Below are 20,946 nucleotides of genomic sequence, written 5' to 3' on the forward strand. Positions count from 1 at the left end.
TGGTAGTTTGCTGCACCTATCAACCCATCAAGTAGGTATTAAGCCCCCACGTGCATTAAGTTTTTATCCTGATGGTCTCCATCCCCTCCCCACAGACCCCAGTGTGTGTTGTACCCCTCCATGTGTCCATGTGTTCTCATTGTTCTGCTCTTAATTTTAAGTGAGAATATGTGGTGTTTGTTTTTTGTTCCAGTGTTTGCTGAGTATAAGGGCTTCCAGCTCCATCCCTGTCCCTGCAAAGGACATAATCTTATTCTTCTTATAGCTGCATAGTATTCTATGGTTTATGTACCACATTTTCTTTATCCAGTCTATCGTTGATGGGCACTTGGGTTGATTCCATGTCTATGTTATTGTGATTAATGCTACCATGAATATACACTTGCAGATACATACTGTTCTTTAATTTTCATCTTTAATGTCTTTTTACACTCTTTTTTCTTATCCAGATAAATTCTAACGTTGAGGATTAAATAAAATAGCAACTTAGTATTTAATTTTAGACTTTAAAATACATAAAAATAATATTATGCAATAATGTACTAAATTTTTACAGTAGTTAATTTTTGTACTGTGGTTGGGGTTTATGCTTCAGTTGTTTGCAACTCCCTTCCGAAAATGTGGCTTTTTGATGTCTCTTCATGTTTGGCTTGCAGTCAGGGTAACCAATATAAGAGGATTTAGAAGAGTCTCATGCTGCATTTTGTTTTATATTCTAATCATGTTTTCAAGAATACTTAATTTCCAATACATTGGTTCTATGTATACTCTAATCTGTGTTAGTCTATAAATACTCTAATCTGTATTTATCAATTGGCTAGCGAAGTTTGAGAGCAACACAATATTTCCTTCCATTATGAAGCATACATTTCAAAGGTAGAAACACAACAACCACCACGACAGCAAAATACAAATGTATATTGATATTTAACTGGATTATATGCTATGAAGATATAGATGATGTAATACAAGAAAACTGTCTTTTAAGCAAAAAACTGGATAGGGTTACCAGGAAAGACCTTCTGAGAGAGATACCTGATTAGAGATCCAACAATATGGGTAACTGGTTTTATAAAGACACAAAGATGAAAATAAATGCAAATGCCCAGAGGTAGAAATCCTATTGATATATTGTAGGAAAGTAGAAGACTGAGATGCCAGAGGTTATAGTTTATGGTGTGTGGAAGAGAATGAATTGAGAAGGGATCAGATAGGTGCAGTGACTTAGTACCTAATTGACCTTCATGAAAAATTTAGATTTTATTTTAAGTGCAAGACAAAGTCCTTGAAAAGTTTTAGGGAGAGATATGAAATGTCATTACTTAGGTTTTGAAGAGCAGAAAGGACTTTAACAGATAAAGGCAAAAGTAAGGAGGACTTAAGAGGAAAGAGAGGATGACTAATGAAGCTAGGAGAGTAAACTAAAGAAAGAAATAAAGTGGATTACAGAGTCATTTTTGAATAAAAATAAATGTTTTTCAATGAATTTGAACACAAGATTAAGGGAAAGAGAAACATCAAACTTAGGTACTTTAATATTTTTATATTTTTAATTTGAACCTAAGTGTGAGGGTGGTGACATTTACATGATAGAGATGAGCAGTCCAAGAAGAGATTTGTGGGGATACAGAAAAAAAAATAATAGTTTTCACGCGGACACATAATATTTGATGTGTCCATGAAATATTCAAGTGAAGCAATATAACCTGAACAGTTGTTTAACTGAAACAGACACTGGCAAATGACATACATTCCAATAAGAAGATGAAGCTAGAATTTTAAATGATTAACTAAAGGTCAATAGTAGTCTAGCATGGGAGGGTGATGCTGCCACTAAGGACTGAAGATGTTGATTTCTCACACCCTCTCAGAGTCTTTTCTTCCAAGAAACTCTCTGAGCACCTACAGGGAAGACTAGGGAAAGTGCTGAGAACTCTTCCGCCACCGCCTGGCCTGGATGGGAAAGGAGAACAACATCCATTAAGGAAACTCCACATCTTACTTATCTTTCAGTTGGACTAAAACCTAATCTACAATGTGGATATGCTCTCCAGAGAAACAGAATCAACATAAGGAACTGATTCACAAGTTTATGGAGGCTGAGAAGTTCCAAGATCTGAAATTAGAAGCTGATTACTCAGAAGAACTGATTATGCAGTTCCAGTCTGAGTCCAAAGGCTTTAGAAACAGGAGAGTTGACCGTGTAAATTCTGTTAATAGAAAAGCCAATAGTCTCAAGACCTAAGAAAAGCTGATGTTTCAGTTCTAGTCCAAAGACAAGAAAAGACTAAGGATCCATCTCAGTAGCATGAAAGTTTCCTCTAACTTAAAAGATGAGCCTTTTTTTTTTTTTCTATCCAAGCCTTCAACTGATTGGATGGCAGCCATTCACATCAGTAAGAGTAATTTGCTTTACTCAGTCTACTAATGCAAATGATAATAGTATCCAAAACCACTATCACAGGTACACCCCGAATGATGTTTCACCAAATATCTGGTGGTTGTTTTTCAGGCTTGATGAATTCTGGTGCTACTCCTTGAAGCATAAGAGGAGAGTGAGGTAATGCAAAGTACTGTAGTTCACTTTCATTTTTTACATTATAACATGAGTTATTATAAAAGAAAAAGACACTGGATAATTATGGACAAATACAACAGTCTGCTTTTCGCAGAGGTAGACTGCAAAACACATATTGTAATATTGGGGTTCAGGGTGCCCTCAGCTCCCCTGAGAGGACATTTCTCCAGGTCTTGGTCTCCTGCCCTCTCAAGCAGGAGAGAGGGGACCATGGCACAGTGCACAGTAAATGCTGGACTCAAAATTGTTTGTAGAAAGTGATTTATTTATTTAGAGAGAGAGAAACCGGAGAAGGAGAGAGAAAGAAACAGCTAACTCTCACACTGAGTGAGAGAATCCAGAAACATGGAATCCAGGAGAGGAAAGCAGCTTCCACACTGAGTGGAAGGGAACAGAGAGAGAGAGATGGGGTTTAGGAGGGGAAGACAGGCTTCCACGAGAGAGTGTGGAAGGGGACTCCAGAGGGAAAATCCGGGATAGAGAAAGACAGCTTCCACAAGAGTGTTCATGGAAGGGGATCCAAACATGGAGTCTGAAGGGATGTGGAAGAAGGGGTCTTTTAGCCTGGGAGGAACCCCCACCTTCTCCAAGACCTCTGGCCAATGAAAGGAGTTCCTTCCTGCGCCCGGGAAATTCAAACATAAACCATTAAATCTCCCAGATGGAGAGAGATGGGAGGGTGGCATGGTGCTAGGAAGTTCTTGCCCTTAAAACTGCACCCCCTTGTGGACCCAGAAAGAGAACACCTTCCTTCAATATCATATCATGAAGATTCTGGTTTTCTCTTTTTGTAATTCAAAACTGCATCGCATTTAAAATTCCCATTTAAATCTTATACATAAGATTTTAGGCATGATATTTGGTATTTTATAAATCAAATAATAATGAAACTGTTACTGACAAGTGCACGAATCCTCGATTCTTGCCTAACTTGGGACAAAGATTTGGCTAAGAGACAATTAGTAATGTATGCAAAAGGTTTCTTAAGGAGATAAGAGTACATTCCAAGAGAGGGGCAGGCTGACCTAGTTGGAAAACAACTCCATACCAGCCCAGCTGGAAAAATAGCATTCGCAGTGTTTATTTAAAAAGACAGTACACTCTTAAAGACTAGTCAGGGCAGGCTGGTGGAAACAGAATGAGAGCCCTGAGAGTTCTGCATTGATTTTTATGATGTTGAATTTTTTTTTTCTTGAAGTTCTGCCTCTGTCTTAAGTCTCTGCCTTTTTTCTTTTTCTAGTTTTTCTGCTTCTGCCTTAATTCCCTGCCTAGTTTCCACCCAGGCTTGTGGGCCCCTCTCTTACTATTTGTTGCTTCACAGGCGTGGGCCCTGTGTTCCATATGAATTCTACCTAATGGCTGCATTGCTCTTTACCACCACCCCAGGTAGGTTTGATAGCGGTCAAATCTGTACCTATTGCAATTGAGTATCTCTTAGGAATTTTTCCTTTGCCCTCTTCCCACCTTATCAGCATGTACAGGTTAACTGCAGAGTGAGGGATTACTGGGTGTTTTAAGATGTTTTTCTTTCTGCACAGATATTTCCCTTTATCTCTGCTCATATCTAGTTGTATGATTCAGGTGGTCTCTTCCATATGAGACTCTCCAGACCTTTGTTTTTTTCAGGGATCCCCCTCCTCTTGTCTAGCTATCTGCTTACTTTAACAAAACCTTTTTTTTGGTTAATGCTAGTTTTCAAAATATAACAAAGTTATAACATTTAATTAGATGACAAAGCTTTATCAGTAGAAAGTCTTTGGGACTTTGATTAGACTTACTTTATCTTGCACATTAAACATGTAATGATTGTTTTATTAAGACACACTGTTTGATTTTTGGTAAAGATACAGCCCAGCATTGTTATGAAGAATTGTCTGGTGTTTATTAAACACTTAAATGTGGCTACAACTATTAAAAAACTGAACTTTAAATGCTATTTATTTTTAATTAATTTATATTTAAACATAAGTAGTCACTTGTAGTTAATGGATACTGTATTAGACAGCACCAGTTCATAGAGCACTACTAGCATGCTAGAGTGCTATTGAGTCTGGGCCATGGTTTATATTGTGTTATTCCTATTATTTAACTTAATTCTACCAATCTTTTTAAATTCCCTGAATAACATAATATTTATTAAAAGATAATCAACGGAAGTTAACTGATAATATATATTCCATCTAATCATGGGAAGACAATATAATAACAAATCAGAAATTTTATTCTATTATACTATGCATCTTTAGTCTACATTTACATTGAGTGAAAAAATAAGAGAAAATCAGCATTGCACTTTAATCTTTCATAAACATGACATGCTTAGGCATTGTAAATAATTTTTAAATATTACGTATTCTTTCTATGTAATGTTATCCTATATTGCCCTCAAGTGTTTAGTCTATTAACATGTGCATCTGTATTTTGGCACTTCTTAACCTGGGATAATAATGTGGAGTTTAAACATTTTTGGTTTGTTATGTTTATTGACATATCTATGTTCTAGTTTTCATAGAAATATTAAGTATTTTTATGAGAAAATATATATTGAAATTAAAATACATGGCTCAAATACAAAATGAACAATCAATTCATCTACATAAAAACTATGGAAGTTCAAATTCATTTCCATTTTGCTTGCCAACATATAGCAAGGACAGAGGACTGCAGGACAGGCCATATCTGATAAGCTGAAATACAGAAAGCTATAAGAGTGTATGTTAAAAATATGTCACTAACTCTCTGAAAAGATCTCTTATAAGTGATGCTGTAATGTTTAAATCTTCCAAAAGTGGATCATAGTTAGATTCCATTGGGAACCACAAGTAGAGAAAGTGACTAATTTTGTCTATTGACCAGTAGCCAGATTTTTAATGAAAATGTCATCTAGGCAAATATTAACTACAACAAATATTTTTTATTTTATTTTTTCCTCACTGTGTGAGCAAAAACTGTCGATGAGACATAGTTTTTAAATTCCCCAAACTTTTGATATTTATGTACATAATTTGTTAGTTTTCTAATTAAATTTACATTTATTTAGTATTGCATCATTATGATCTTATATGTGAAGAATATAGAATCTGAAATCATCTAGCACATTTCTACTCAATTTTTTATACCATGATTATAAAAAGACGAAGCATAAAAAATATCTCTTTTTAGATCTAATTAAGCAATATTGAGAAATCTTTTGATCTCTGTTGGATAAAGGTAAAGCTGCTTTCTAAACACCTACCCTAAATTACCCTTTATCAGCACATATTCCTTAAAGAGCTCTGAAGAAAAAGCATCAGTGGGCCTTCACTGTACTAGTTTGCTGTCTTCTCTGCCTTAGAGAAGCAAAGAAAAGTGCTGGAAAAACACATGACAATGTTTCTCCCTCAAGGTAATCTCAGTTAAGAAGTAGAGAGGGCACAGTTGTTAATTTGTTCTGTATAAAGAGTACATAAAACCCAAAATATGTAAAAAATATATTGGTTTTTATCTATATAAATAAGCAATCAAACAAAACACAGAAAATTACAGATGTCAAACACTTGGCAATCCCAAATCTTTAAAGGAAATGCAAATTTATTAAAACAATAGATAAGACTAAAATTATTTAGTTTAGCTAACAGAATGTGGAGAACACTATATTTGTTTATACTTATTTGGCAAGTCATATGTTTTTAAACTGAGAAAAGTAAATTGGTTAAAAGCTAAAGATACATAAAGTAAATATTAAAATAGAAATAGCAAATGTTTTTAGTGCTTAACTCTGCATTAGACATGACTTAGTCCTTTAGTGAATCATTCAGTTAATCCAAAAAGATACATTAATGTGTTAGTTATTACTACTTTCCCCACTGTATAGATTAGAAAGTGGGGCCTAATGTGGTTAGAGTGTTTTCAAAAGATAACTCTAGCGTGTGGAAGTTCCTAAATTCAAATACAGTCAGTGAGACTCTAGGTCATCATTCCTTAAACAGCATTACACAGCTTCATGTTCCTCTCCAAATTTCTGTGAACTTTACTAATCTCAGTTCCCTATTTCTTCTTTAAGAAATAGCTTGGTAGGTTTTTTTGTAATCTAGTTCTGTTTGTGTCATATACACATTTACTAATTAATTTATTCAACAAATATTTTTGGAATTAATTATGTAAGAGAAAGTTTGCCAATCACTGGATATAGGGCACTGAGCTAAGCTGTCATTGTATCTGACCCCAGGAAGCTAGAGACAGGCTGGACCATAGACAAAGAGTTGCATGACTATAAAAACTGAAAGAGAGTTCTTGTTTCTGTACTAAAGATAATTGAAGCTTTGGAAACCATAAGGCTTACTTGGTAAAATGAATGCAGCAGAATGTTAGAAGATAACAAAAGATATAAGTTAAAAATCTATTTAAATGTTTGCTTTAAGACTGCTTCAAGTGTATCATTAATGACTAGTTGTACCCCGTATAGCTGTAGCTAGACATCAACGGTAAAACTCCATGGGTTTTGTTGATGGAAGTAAGATTATGTGGTCCTGTTCAGCACATCTGTATTAAAAGCAAATGCCTTGGCTGTTTGTTAAGAGAATGCAAATAAATATAGATTTATATGATTTTAATAAAAATAAAATTTTAAATTATGGAATATTTTTCTTAAGAAACCAACTATGATTTGAGATAAAGGCAACATACATACTTTTATTTATTAGTTGTAAGATAGAAATGATGCTTAGCATATGTGTCACGTATGTATTTTTAAATAAAGTCAGATAACCTGGCTTTATCATTTTTTTTTTTTTTTGACAGGATCTTACTCTGTGGCCCAGGCTGGAGTGCAGTGGTATGCTCTCTGCTTACTGCAGGCTCCGCCTCCCTGGTTCCAGCAATTCTCCCACATCAGCTTCCCAAGTAGCTGGGACTACAGGTGAGTACCACCATGTCCGCCTAGTGTTTTGTTTTGTTTTGTTTTGTTTTGTTTTGTTTTGTTTTGTAAAGATGAGCTTTCACCATGTTGACCAGGCTGGTTTAAAACTCCTGATCTCAAGTGATCTGCCTGCCTTGGCCTTCCAAAGTGCTACGATTACAGGCGTGAGCCACTAATTTATCAGATTTATTACAGTTTTGCAATTTGAAATGTGATCAGTTTCACAAGTACTTAATAGATATTTACACACATTTTATTCACCAAGACACAATATATAGCGTGAACACATTTCTCATTTTTTTGTGGTATGCAGTTTTTAATTTTGTGAAAGCTTTTAACATTTATTTTCCCTCAACATTATGATTTTTTTAATGATATGTCCAGACAGGGCCATTCAAAACAAAATTGGTCTTTGTTGGTCCCACTGAAACTTGTATGTTTTAATCTTGTAACTTTCTTTTATTCTGGGAAAATAAATTCAATTCACTAAAAAAATGCACGCATACAGGAACCTAAAATCTCTCAGCTGCTGTTGTAGCATGTCAGATGTAACAATGAAAAACAGACTAAAAACGCTGCTTTCAAAAAGGATTCATTCTAGCCTTTATTTTTGACTTGAATATTGCATTCTCTACATTTTTCCCTTCTGTTACTGAATAAATTATTTCAAATAACTGGTAGAAGGTAGTGGTTACAAAAATGATAATGAAAAATGCATTTTGTATCTATAACTCTCTAAAATACATGAAAGTGAATACAAATTTTGTGTCTTTCAATTGATGAATACATACGACGACTTTGGTACATTCACAGGATTGAATACTATTCAGCCCTAAAAATAAGTGAGCTATTAAGCCATGAAAATATATAGAGGAACTGTAAATGCATATTACTAATTTATTGAACACAAACTGAAAAGACTACACCCTATGTTATTACAAGTATATGACATTCTGAAAGACAAAACTATGGAGATAGTGAAAAGAAGAGTGATTGACAGTGTATTATGTTATCTTGGTAGATACATGTCATGATACATTGTCAAAATCCATAGAATATACAAAAGTGGACCCTGTTGTAATCTATGGGTTTTGGTTGAAATTAAAGTGTCAATGTTGGGTCACTGATTGTAATAAATGTACCATTCCTCTTGGGGATGTTGATAATGGAGACAGTTTTGTGTGTGTTAAGTCTGGGAACTCTCTTGTGCTTTTTGCTCAACTTTGCTGTGAACATAAAACTGCTCTTAAAGTATAATTTATTAATTTTAAAAATAGTCTGTGATCAGCAAAAGACAAAAAACTACAAGTACAATGTAAATACTCAATACAAATAAAATTATGGCTATTTTTGTTATTAGTATAGTTTACTCTTTTAGGAAACATTTTAGCATGTAAAAGAGAAATAAAACATAATTTCTGAAAAATAAAAACAAAAGATAAACTTGTCTTATTATTTTTTCAAACTGTAAGTAAATCTTGAAGAAATTCAAACATTATTTTGATATATTGATGAGCAGCCTGCTCTTGGATGTTCTTGAGAGAGAATTCTCCCTTGGTATTTTGCATTTTTTGATATACTCTAAATAAGGGACATTGCAGCCTTACGTCCAGACAATCTTTTTAAGAATGTTAGTATAGCAAACAATCTCGGAAGACAGCAAGACTGTCTTACATCAGGACAAGAGGAAGATGTGTTTTCTGGTCAGGGTAATGAAGATAATGTCTTTCTATAAGGGAAAATTAGGTAAGAGTACTGGTAACCTTTTATGAAAGATTCCTCAGCAGTGACGCAAACCTACTGTGTGTGCAGCATCTGCTTGGGCCACTCTGCATAGCCCCAGATAATCTCGGAAGTGAAGGGGTGCCAGCGAAGTCCTAAAACATGTACTGCCTGCTGATTTGTGAGTTATAAAGTCCTTTGTCTCTGACTCAGGAATCTTGTGTCTTCTTTTCAGCATTTATAAAACTGTGGCAAGCTAGCAGGTAGTTTATGATTAGGGGGAAATTTCAGATGTTTTGCAGTTCTTGACAAAGATAGTATTACTCTCTTAACAGTGTCTAGTTTTACTACTTCTCCCAGGTGCTGACTGTGAGGTCAAGTTCTTCCATTACATTAAACTACAGTTGAGTAACAGCATCTCCCATACGTATGATAAGGGAGATTAAGTGCTTCTTAAATGTTTCTGCATTGTAGATATTGCACATTTCAACAGAGTTTCTCTTGCTTCTTTGGACATTCAACCATTTAACTTCCCTGTAATGAATATCCTTGTTTTGCAATCATAATTCAACCACAGTGTGTGATTCACTGTTATCTATTCCTAGAGACGTTATACAAATAATTATTATATAGTAATTTTAAATGTAATTGTTCAAACCTTTTCTTACATACAGGCAATATCTTTCAAAATATAATATTAATAATTTGTTTCATTTTTATATAATTAAAGTAATGCATTAGTCACGAATGAAAGAGGGTTAACAGTTTAATCTGAAACTTTTAAAAAAGCAATAAATAAAATTTAATTGCAGCCATTTCATTATTAATAGCCTAAAATTTCATTCTTGATTTCATCATGTGGTATGGTTAACTATGGTCTTTTGGTTAAACTTAATTTCCTAAGACATCAATTTACAGCTATAGGCATGCAGTATCTAAATACTTCATATTATTATTTTTAATTTCACATCTACTGAATTTAATTAATGGTTTATTTTAATTGATTTTATGTTCTAAAAGACACAAGCTAAAATGTTTTATTTCATTAAATACTACTGCTTAAAAAGAAAAAGATAGTGATGAGCTTCTAACATAATGTCATATTGATAAATATTTTGCGAAAGTAAAAAATTGATTTTCTCACTGATATTTTAACTGTAGCCTTAGACAGTTTTATAAACTAAAGCAATATTAAATAAATTACAAATTAAAAGTGAAAATCTGAAAATAAAATTTACATAGACATAGAATATAAAATATAATTTTGAGAAAAATTTTCACACATGTTATAGAACTAAAAATTTTGGTCAATCTATTTTGACCTATCTTTAGTGAATTCCAGGCAGAATATATCTATATTTTCTAGTAGCATGCACTGATTGTTTTTTGGAAAAGTCACTCTTAATTAAACTAATATAACTTCTGATCCAATTTATCTGTAATTCCCTATATATTTAAACACATTTTGGAATACAATGTAAATTAATTAATTTTTAAGATAATATAAATAGTGCTGAGTCTAGTACTAATCATACACCCACTGTATAGTTAGTTTGAGTATACATATACACATGTACTGGACTTACAGATATTATATATATATATATATATACATGTACACATGCATATATTTGTTGAATAATTAAAAATACTTCTTTGGTGGCTACCATTACTTTTTCCGTTACGACAAAGATGTTTTACCAATGTTTATATTAGGTCATTTATTATGCTTTTTTACAAATATCTGCTTAACATTCAAATAACTGAATTAGGTATGTATTGTCATCACCATCTTATTGATGGAAAACGAAGGCTCAGAGCTTAATTAACTTATCTAATGTCTGACAGCAAGAGGGTTATACAAATAGCAGTGGATATAAGAAAGAATAATGTGTGTGCATACAACATGATTAATTCAAAAGGTATTTTCTATTAGGCTGTGTCAGGCGTTAAAAATATAATATTTAAGTGCTTTAAGTCCTGTCTTCTAGATATATATGAAAACAAATTATTATGATCTGCATGTGTTCTCAATTATAAATGGAAGATAATCTATCGGTATGCAAAGGCATATAGAGTGATATAATGAACATTAAAGACTCATAAGTGGGAATGGTGGAAAGATATTGAGGGATAAAAATTACCTTCTTGGTTTTGTGTATACTATTTGGGTGATGGGTACACTAATATTCTAGACTTCATCAATGCACAATTAATCCATGTAACCCCAAACCACTTGTATCCCTAAAGCTATTGAATTAATTAAATTAAAATAAGTAAATTAAAAGTTGGAGTATACGATGAATAAATAATATTGTTGTGATCTAGTAAAATGAACAATAAATGATAGTACATACTAAATATACCTTTGCAAGTTAAATGGACATCATCTTATCTCAAATCTTAAAAAATGCTTTTAAAAGTAACTGTGATGTTTATGATTTAAACATTAGAAACTATATATATATATATATATTTGTTTATATGTAGATGAGTAGTTAAATAGATACAGATTGACCAATAGGACATAAAAGAAAGAAAAGAGAGACAGAGAAAATGTTACCAGTTTTTTAAACTCGTATTATAAATAATTGAATTCATTGAAGAATAAAAGTTTGTACAAAATTCTGAAATAAAGCTTGTTCAGTTTATTTTTCATGATATTGGAGGGAAAGTTAATGTCAGCTAGAGGGCCACAAAGATACAAAAAGAACGGCCACAGTTTATACTAAAACTATGGCAGATACCTTCCAAGTACACTGACATTTGCCCTAAATTATTTTTCTTTCATTTTTGTTTCTTCTGCAAAGTTTGTCAGAATGGATAGCCCCTTCAATGATCAATAATTGGAGTGACAGGATAGGAAATAAATCCTTGAAAATAATAGCAACAGAAAAACAACAAGACAAAATAGAACTGCCTAGTGTAATGAAATAAATAACTAACACTGGCTGGGCGCAGTGGCTCACACCTGTAATCCCAGCACTTTGGGAGGCCAAGGCAGGTGGATCACAAGGCCAGAAGATTGAGACCATCCTGGCCAACATGGTGAAACCCCATCTCTACTTAAAAAAATACAAAAATTAGCTGGGCCTGGTGGAGTGTGCCTGTATACCCAGCTGCTCAGGAGACTGAGGCAGGAGAATCCCTTGAACCACGGAGTTGGAGTTTGTGGTGAGCTGAGATCGCACCACTGCACTACAGCCTATTGACAGAGGGAGATTCTGTCTCAAAAAAGGAAAAAGAAAAAAAAAAAAAAGAAATAACTAACACTGGAAATAAAAAAATAAAAATATAATTAAAAATAGGTGAAAAACAAAATTATGGAATAAATATAAATAACATAAGGAAAGACACAATAGGATATTTTAACTAAGTTAAAAATTGTTTATTTAAAAAGTTTGCTTTTGTAAAAATAAAATTGATTCAAATGAATTATTTGTTGAAAAAAAAATTACCCATGAATTTATAAACTGGAATAACAAAGTGATAATATCTAGATGGAAACAAAAATATCTAAATACATAAATGCATAGATAGATAATAAGTGATAGATGATAGATAGATGGATAGCTACATAAATAAGATAAAAATAGAAAAAAAGGCACTTCTCTGTATAATGAATAGATGCTCAAATTAACACACCTACATATTTGGTAATCCAGAAAAGAAAAAGAGACCAATAGATGAAATGTGCAACTGAAGAATAAGTAAAATTTGTCCAATAAAGCCAATGTTCTCAGTTTAATAATTTTCAAAAGTGAATAAAGAATGAATTATTTTAAAAGTTTGCATTGAAGTATTTGAAATTTTAATGTATATTACCCTTATAAAGAAATTGCAAAACTGATGAACAAGTAGAAAAGTGGTAAGATGTATGTGTAATAGTAAGATATATGTGACAATCCATTATAAAAAATTAAAGAATACTATCCTTCAGGTACTAAACAAAATACAAAATGCAATTAAGATGTGAATCAACAATCACATATTTGGAAGTATAAGATACCTGGATTATCCTGAAGAATAGTACAAATAAAAATTAACTTCAGATAATTATAACCTTTAAAGGTTGTTGTAGTTTCAAGGGTAAATCCTAAAAAATAAACATTTATTTTCTGAATCAGAATGGGAAAAATAATGCTGAGATTAAAAACATCTAAATGAATACAAGAAAGGAAAGATATAGATGTGATAGATCAGATAAAAAACAGAAAAAAGAAACAAATTTCATGTATCTATATCTGTAATTAAAATAAAAAGCAATTAAAGATTAAAGAGTGAGGATGATTATTCTGAATTAAAAAGTAAAATCTAATTGCATGTTGTTTACAAACAAAATTCACAGTAAATAACCTGCATTTCTCAATAAATTTCAAAACACTGATATATACAGTGAATTTCTAATCATGTTACATTATAATGAAACTGTAAATCAATAGCTGACAGTATCAGAAAGTTCAGATATTTAGAAATTCAAAAATATACTTTTTTCACTGTTATAGATTTAGGGGGTAAAAGTGCAGTTTTCTTACATCGATATATTACTTAGTAGCGAAGTCTGGGCTTTTGGCATACCTATCACCTGAATAGTGTACGTTGGACCCAGTAGGTCAGTTTTCATCCATTATCCCTCTTACATCCTGCCATGTTTTGGAGTCTACAGGATTTGTTGTTGTTTTGTTTTTTTGTTTTGTGACAGCATCTCACTCTGTTGCTCAGCTGGAATGCAGTGGCACAATCTCAGCTCACTGCAACCTCTGCCTCCCAGGTTCAAGTGATTCTTGTGCCTCAGCCTCCCAAGTAACTGGGACTCCAAGCACCCAGTTAACTTTTGTATTTTTAGTAGAGACGGAATTTTACCATGTTGGCCAGCTGGTCTTGATCTCCTGACCTCAAGTGATCCACCCGCCTTGGCCTCCCAAAGTGCTGGAATTACAGGCATGAGCTACTGTGCAGGGTTCAATTTTCTTTTGCTGTTTCATAGAGATTTTGGCCTATTGTGTTTATATTTTTGTCCATTATAAAAAATATTTTCATTCCCATCTTAAATTTTTTGTTGATCCAAAGATTATTCAGGAGCACGTTGTTTAATTTCCTTATGTTTATGTAGTTTGAAAGTTCCTTTTGGCATTGATTTCTATTTTTATTTTGCTTTAGTCTGAAGAGATACTTGACATGATATCATTTAATAAATACTTATTGAGACTTGTTTTATGAGGTAATATACAATCTATTTTGGAAAATGTGCCATGCATTGATGAGAAAAATGTATATTCTGTTGCTGTTAAGTAGACTATTCTGTAAATGTTAGGTGAATTTGGTCTAGAGCCCAATTGAAGTCCAGTGTTTCTTTGTTGATATTCTTCCTCAACAATCTATAGTGCTGTCAGTGTGATGTTCCGTCCTCTATTCTTATTCTATTGCTGTCTATCTCTTTTCTTAGAACTAGTAGTATTTGTTTCATGAATCTGGCTGTTCTGGTGTTGGGTGAATATATATTTAGAATTATCATATCTTCTTCTGAATTGATTTGTTTATCATTATATAACAGTCTTCTTTGTGTTTTTTGGATATTTGTTTTTTTACTCTTGTGAATTTAAAGTCTGTTTGGTCTGATATCAGTATAGCTACTGTGGCTCACTTTATTATCTATTTGTGTGGAATGTCTTTTTCCACCCCTTTACCTTGAGTCTGCAAGTGTCATTACAGGTTAGGTGGGCTTCTTGTAAGCAGCATATGTTTGAATTTTTGTATATCCAATCTACTTTTTCAATTCACTTATCCATTTTATATCTTCTTTATCTGTTAGTGAAACATTTTATTTTTGAATAGATAACATAGCCACATAGTGTTAAAGTACAAAAGAACAAAAGAGTACATAATGAAAAGGTTTCCTCCCACCCCTGATTCCAGACACTATTTTTTTCACTGGAAGCAACTAATGTAATTCATTTCTTACATGCCCTGCCAGATATAGTTAGTGTCTATATAAGCAAACATGTAAGTATTCTCTTCCCTCTCTTATAAGTTTAATTTTATTTGTTATTATTATAAAGAATAAAAAATAATTTATTCTTGTCTTACTTTATTCTTGTCCTTTAGTTAGGACTACAAGCGTGTGCTACCACATGTAGCCATATCAACCTGAGCATGCAGGATCTTGTCTGATCTTGGAAGCTAAGCAAGGTTGAGTCTGGTTAGTATTTGGATGGGATTCTGCCTGGGAATACTGGGTGCTGTAGGCTTATCTTTATATACATATATATATATATATATATATATATATATATATATATATATTTATATATATATATATTTATATATATATATATATGTATGTATGTATTTTATTCTTTAGAGCAGTTTTAGGCACATAGCAAAATTAAGCAGTAGATACAGAGATATCCCATACACTCCCTGTCCTTGTACACTCACAGCCTCTCCTATTGGCAATATCCCTCCCCAGATTGGGGCATTTTGCTACAATTAATGAACCGACAGTGACACAACATTACCACCAGAAATTCATAGTTTACATTAGAGTTCACCCTTAATGTTGTGTCTTCTATAGATTTGGAGAAATATGTAATGACATGTATCCACCTAGTTTCACTGCCCTAAAAAGCCCCTTGTGCTCTGCTTATTCATCCCTGTGTCCCTACTAACCTCTGGCAACCACTGATCTTTACTGTCTTTATACTTTTGCCTTTTCGAGAATATCACATAGTTGGAATTATACAGTATGTAGCCTTTTGAAGTGGAACATTTAGCCCATTTAGGTTCAATGTTAATAATGTTGATATATGATGTTTTGCTCTGCTCATAATGTTAATTGTTACCTAGTTGCTTCCTAGTCTCAGTTAACTGTTTTATAAGATGTGTGAATTTTATTTTATTATTTGTTTCTATAATGGTGAATAATTATCCTTTTGTTTTCATATATAGAACTCCTTTGAGCAGTTCTTGTGGGATGAGTCTAATATTGATAAACTCCTTTACCATTTCCTTATCTGGAAAATACTTTATTTTTCCCTTATGAATCTTAGCAGGATGCAAAAATTTTAGATGAGTTTTATTTATTATTATTATTATTTTTGGTGGGGAGGACCAAGCCTTGCTGTCACCCAGGCTGGAGTGCAGTGCATGGTCTTGGTTCAGTGCAACCTCTGCCTTCTGGGTTCAAGCAATTCTCCTACATCAGTCTCTTGAGTAGCTGGGACTACAGGCTCATGCTGCCACGCCCAGCTAATTTTTTGTGTGTGTGTATATTTTAGTAGAGATGGTGTTTCACCACGTTGGTCAGGCTGGTCTTGAACTCCTGACCACATGATCCACCTGCCTCAGACTCCCAAAGTGCTGGGGTTACAGGCTTGAGCCACCTCACCCTGCCTATTTATTTTTTAAGAAGACTGAAAATGGGTACTGAATCTCTTCTGGCTTGTAAGATTTCTGCTGAAAAGTTTGCTGTCAATCTGATGGGGTTTCCTTTAGAGGTAATTACATCATTTTTTCTTGCTGCTTTTAGGATTTTTTGTTTTTCCTTTTACATTGACTTTAGATAGTCTGATATGTCTTAGTGCAGTTCATCTTATCATATATCTTCCAGGCCTTCTCTGAACTTCTTGTATGTTGATGTGTTAATCTTTACAAAGACCAGGGGACATTTCCTTAATTATTCCCTCAAATAAATGTTTCATATTTTTTACTTTTTACTTTTTCTTGTTCTCCCTCAGGAATGCCTATGACTCACATGATTGGGAGCTTCACATAATCCCATATTTCTCAAAGGCATTACTTTTTAAATGTTTTCAAAATTTTTTTTGTCAGACTGGGTTAATTCGAAAGACCTGTCTCCAAACTGAAATCCTTTCTTCTGCTTTGTCTAATTTATTGTTAAATTTTTCAACATATTTTGTAATTCCTTTGATAATTTTTTTATTTGCAGAAGGTTATATATTTATTTGTTTATTTTTGAGACAAGGTCTTGCTTTGTCACCCAGGCTGAAGTAGAGGGTGCAATCATGACTCACTGTACCTTTGACCTCCTGGGCTCTAGTGGTCCTCCCACTGCTCAGCCTCCCGTCAGGACTACAAGCATGTGCTACCACACTTAGCTAATTTTTGTATTATTATTTTTATTATTTTGGTGGAGATGAGGTCTTGCCATGTTACCTTGGCTGGTCCCAAACTCCTGTGTTCAAGTATCTGCCCATCTTCGTCTCTAAAATTGCGGGGATTACAGACATCAGCCACTGCACCTGACCATTTCCAGAGGAATTTTTTTTTAAATATTATCTATCTTTTCAGTAAATTTTTTATTCAAATACTGAATTATTTTTCTGATTTATTTGTGTTCATTTTCAACTTTTTCTTGTATCTCATTGAGCTTTCTTCCAATCAACATTTTGAATTCTTAATCTGGCATTTCAGAATTTTCATTTTGGTTAGGCTCCATTGCTAGTGTGATCCTTTGGAGATATCATAACATTATATTTTCTCGTACTTCCAGAATTGTTATGCTAGTTCATTCTCATGTGAAGAAATTGTCACTTCTTATTTTTAACCTTACTTTTATTTGAATGAGACATCCTCTGCCACCTTGAGAGTGTGACTTTAATGTATATTATGGATTTTTTTTTTGACTCTCATTCTTGGTACTTACAGGGGGTCAGGGTGCTGTTTGAGTTCCATGGTTATCGATAACCTTTTTGTGGTGGCTTCCCCAAATGCTGGCTGTAGCAGTGATGTACTGGGTATATAACCAGGCTCACTACCTTTTGCAGGACTTCAATTATGGCGTTTTCTAGATGGTTATTTCATTCCCCAACACAGTGCACTTCTGTCAGCAGGTTTAGTATTGGGTTGCATGGTTCAATCTTTAGTCCCATAGGTGGTAATTATGGGTAAGAATCAGCTGAAGCAAAAGCAGATGGGTATGTTCTTGATCTTTGTTTAAAAAGAGAGGCTCTCTGTGTCTCAGGTGATGGGCTAGCCTGTGGAATGCCTGGTTCCCTGCTCAGCTGTGGAGAGGGGAAACAGCTAGGTGAAGCTAGAATTATAGCTTGCCCTCAAACACCCAAGTGATGAGCAGAAGGACCAGCCCTGATGAAGGTGGTTGGGGGAGATTGTGCTGAAATGTGCTGAGGTCTCCTCTTTGGTGGAGGGGATTGGCTCCCCATCCTGTGATCTACCTTTGTATCACACTCTGTCCCCAGGCTCATGATTCTCAGTTCAGACACTGTCACTTATTTCCAGCTCACAATGTAGTTGATGGCTGTAGAGAATGCTTTTCCCATAGCTCTCCAGCAAAATGACCTCAGGAAAAAAAGACATCTACAGCCCAGACAGATTTGAGGTTTGCCTGATCTTTCCTGCAGGAATGCTATTGCTCCCTGTAGAGAGGGGTTGGGCCGTTATTTTTTAGTAAAAATACTAAATATTTTTAAGTGAATTAACTTTTAAATGAATCTCCTGGGAAGTTATTCAAATACAGGTACAGTGGACATACCACCAGTGGGGGCACAGCCATGCCTGGTAGCCCTGGAAGGGCCATGCACAAGTGCAGCCTCGCCAACTTCCCAGCGGGAACAGCCTCAGTCTCCCTCTGCATGTTTGTGTTGGAATACTGGTCCTGTTCAGCCACTGAGGCAGAAGAACATTCCTCCCCTGCGGAGCCAAGCACAGCACCCACATCTCTGCTAGAGTGGGCACAGTCACCTTCAGCTCACAAATGAGCAGCTCTCAGTCAGAGAAGAGTGGGGGCTCTGGTTAGCTTTGTCCCGTAGGTTACTCCCTTGGTGTGCCACACTTTCCTTTCTTCTAGGGGCAGCTCAACCCTAGGGTCAGACCCCGGGGAATCCCACTGCTCTACTGGCTCTCACCAGCCCTTTGTGGTGGCTGTATTCTGCATGGGTGCTGGAATATGTTTATTGGGGACCCAATGATGTGTAGATACAAGGGCTGAGATTCCCTGTGCAGTATAAAGGTCCACGACAGGTGCATATCCAGTATGGTGCCTACCACCTCAACTTTGGGCTGGGTAAAGGGCAAGTGACACTGAAGGAGCTAGTAGTCTGGTTCTCTGTCCTCAAGTAGTTCCCAGATTTCTGCTTACACCAGTGCTTGGGCTTGTGAAAGTAGAGGTCTCCCCAATGGTTCAGAAACGAGCAGTCTGCCCCAGGGGTGAAGGGAGCCAAAGACACCCCCACCTACACTTTCTATGGAACACCAAGTCCCTCAGAGTATAATCTCTGCCAGATTTTTGCTTCCTTATTTTTCTGTATTCAAGTTTCTTCATGTGTTTCTCTGAGTAGCCCTCGTACTCTCCCCTAAATATATATATTGGAGTTATGATTATAAATCTGTAACCTTGTTTTCTCTTTCTGAGAATAACTGGAGTCCAAATTCTATAGTCAGACATACTGAAGAAAAACCTCAGAAATATACTTCTTAGTAACTCAACACCCAAGAAGAAATCAGAATGAAAATTAGAAAATATTTTCAATAAAAAAATATATACTACATTTTATTTTATGAGTACAACAAATTAGTATTTAAAATGTTTGAATTTATTTGAAGAACTTAGAGAAATCATTAGAAATAAAAGGAAATAATAAATACGTGCATGGTGACTAAGAGTATGGGGGAAGAAAAGTCAAGAAATATGGCCAGAAGTTTGTTAGTTATTTTAAAGGAGCCATACAAGTAACACAACTCCGGAGAAACAGCTTGATAAAAATAAGAGAAGAAAAAAATAGGCAATCTCATGAATCAAAATAGGAAGCAATTATATATCAGGTGTCAAGAATTTTTTCTTTTTTGAAATAATCAGATGGTAAATATTTTAGGCTTTTGGGCCACATAGTTTGTTGCAACTAATCAATTCCATTGTTGTGGCACAAAATTGACAATATGTCAATGACTGTGAATGGCAGTGTTCCAGTAATTATCTATAAATACTTTCTGGCTTATTGGCCACAATTTGTTGAGTTCTGTTATATATAATACAAATATCAAGAAGGTAAAGTAGTGTAGTATGAAAACTTTTAGTTCAATAAATTTGGAAATACATGTAAAATGTGTGCAGTAGTTTGAAATATGCATTTTTCCAAAAGTAGCCTAAAGCGAAAAACAAAATCTGAATTGTGCTATAACAAATGTATTAATCAGTAGTCAGAAATCATCTCATAAAGATAATTTCAAGCCATGATGATTTTACTGGCAGGTTGTTTGAAACATGAAACAAAACAATAATTCCAATTTTACATGCAATTCTTTCTGAGCATGAAACAGGAGAGAACATACTCTACTTCATTTTACTATGCTATTATGACTCTGATGTTATAACCTGACCAGGATAGTAAAAAGAAAGTAAATTAAACACCAGTGTAATTTATGAAAAATAATGAAGGAAAACTTAAAAAACTACCATGCAGAAATAAGCAATGCATTAAAATGTAAGACATCCTGGCCAGTGTTTATTCTAAGAAACCATGGAAAACAATCATGGCCTCATAAAATAAATATCAATTAATATGATACACCACAACAAATAATAGTATTATAAGCATATTAAATGTTATTTTCTTAGAAAGTCATATATTTTAACAACCTGAAATTAAAAGAGAACCTAGTTTAACTGATAACGCTTGTTTTCAAAAGTTCTATTTAAAGCGTGACACTTAACAATGGAATGTTGAAATATTTCTTTTGTGATTGGGAACAAAATAAACATAGATGGTATAAG

This window comes from Sapajus apella, unplaced genomic scaffold (genome assembly GCF_009761245.1).
Source record: "Sapajus apella isolate SASKATOON/1434 unplaced genomic scaffold, GSC_monkey_1.0 scaffold27, whole genome shotgun sequence".
In the NCBI taxonomy this organism is placed as follows: Eukaryota; Metazoa; Chordata; class Mammalia; order Primates; family Cebidae; genus Sapajus; species Sapajus apella.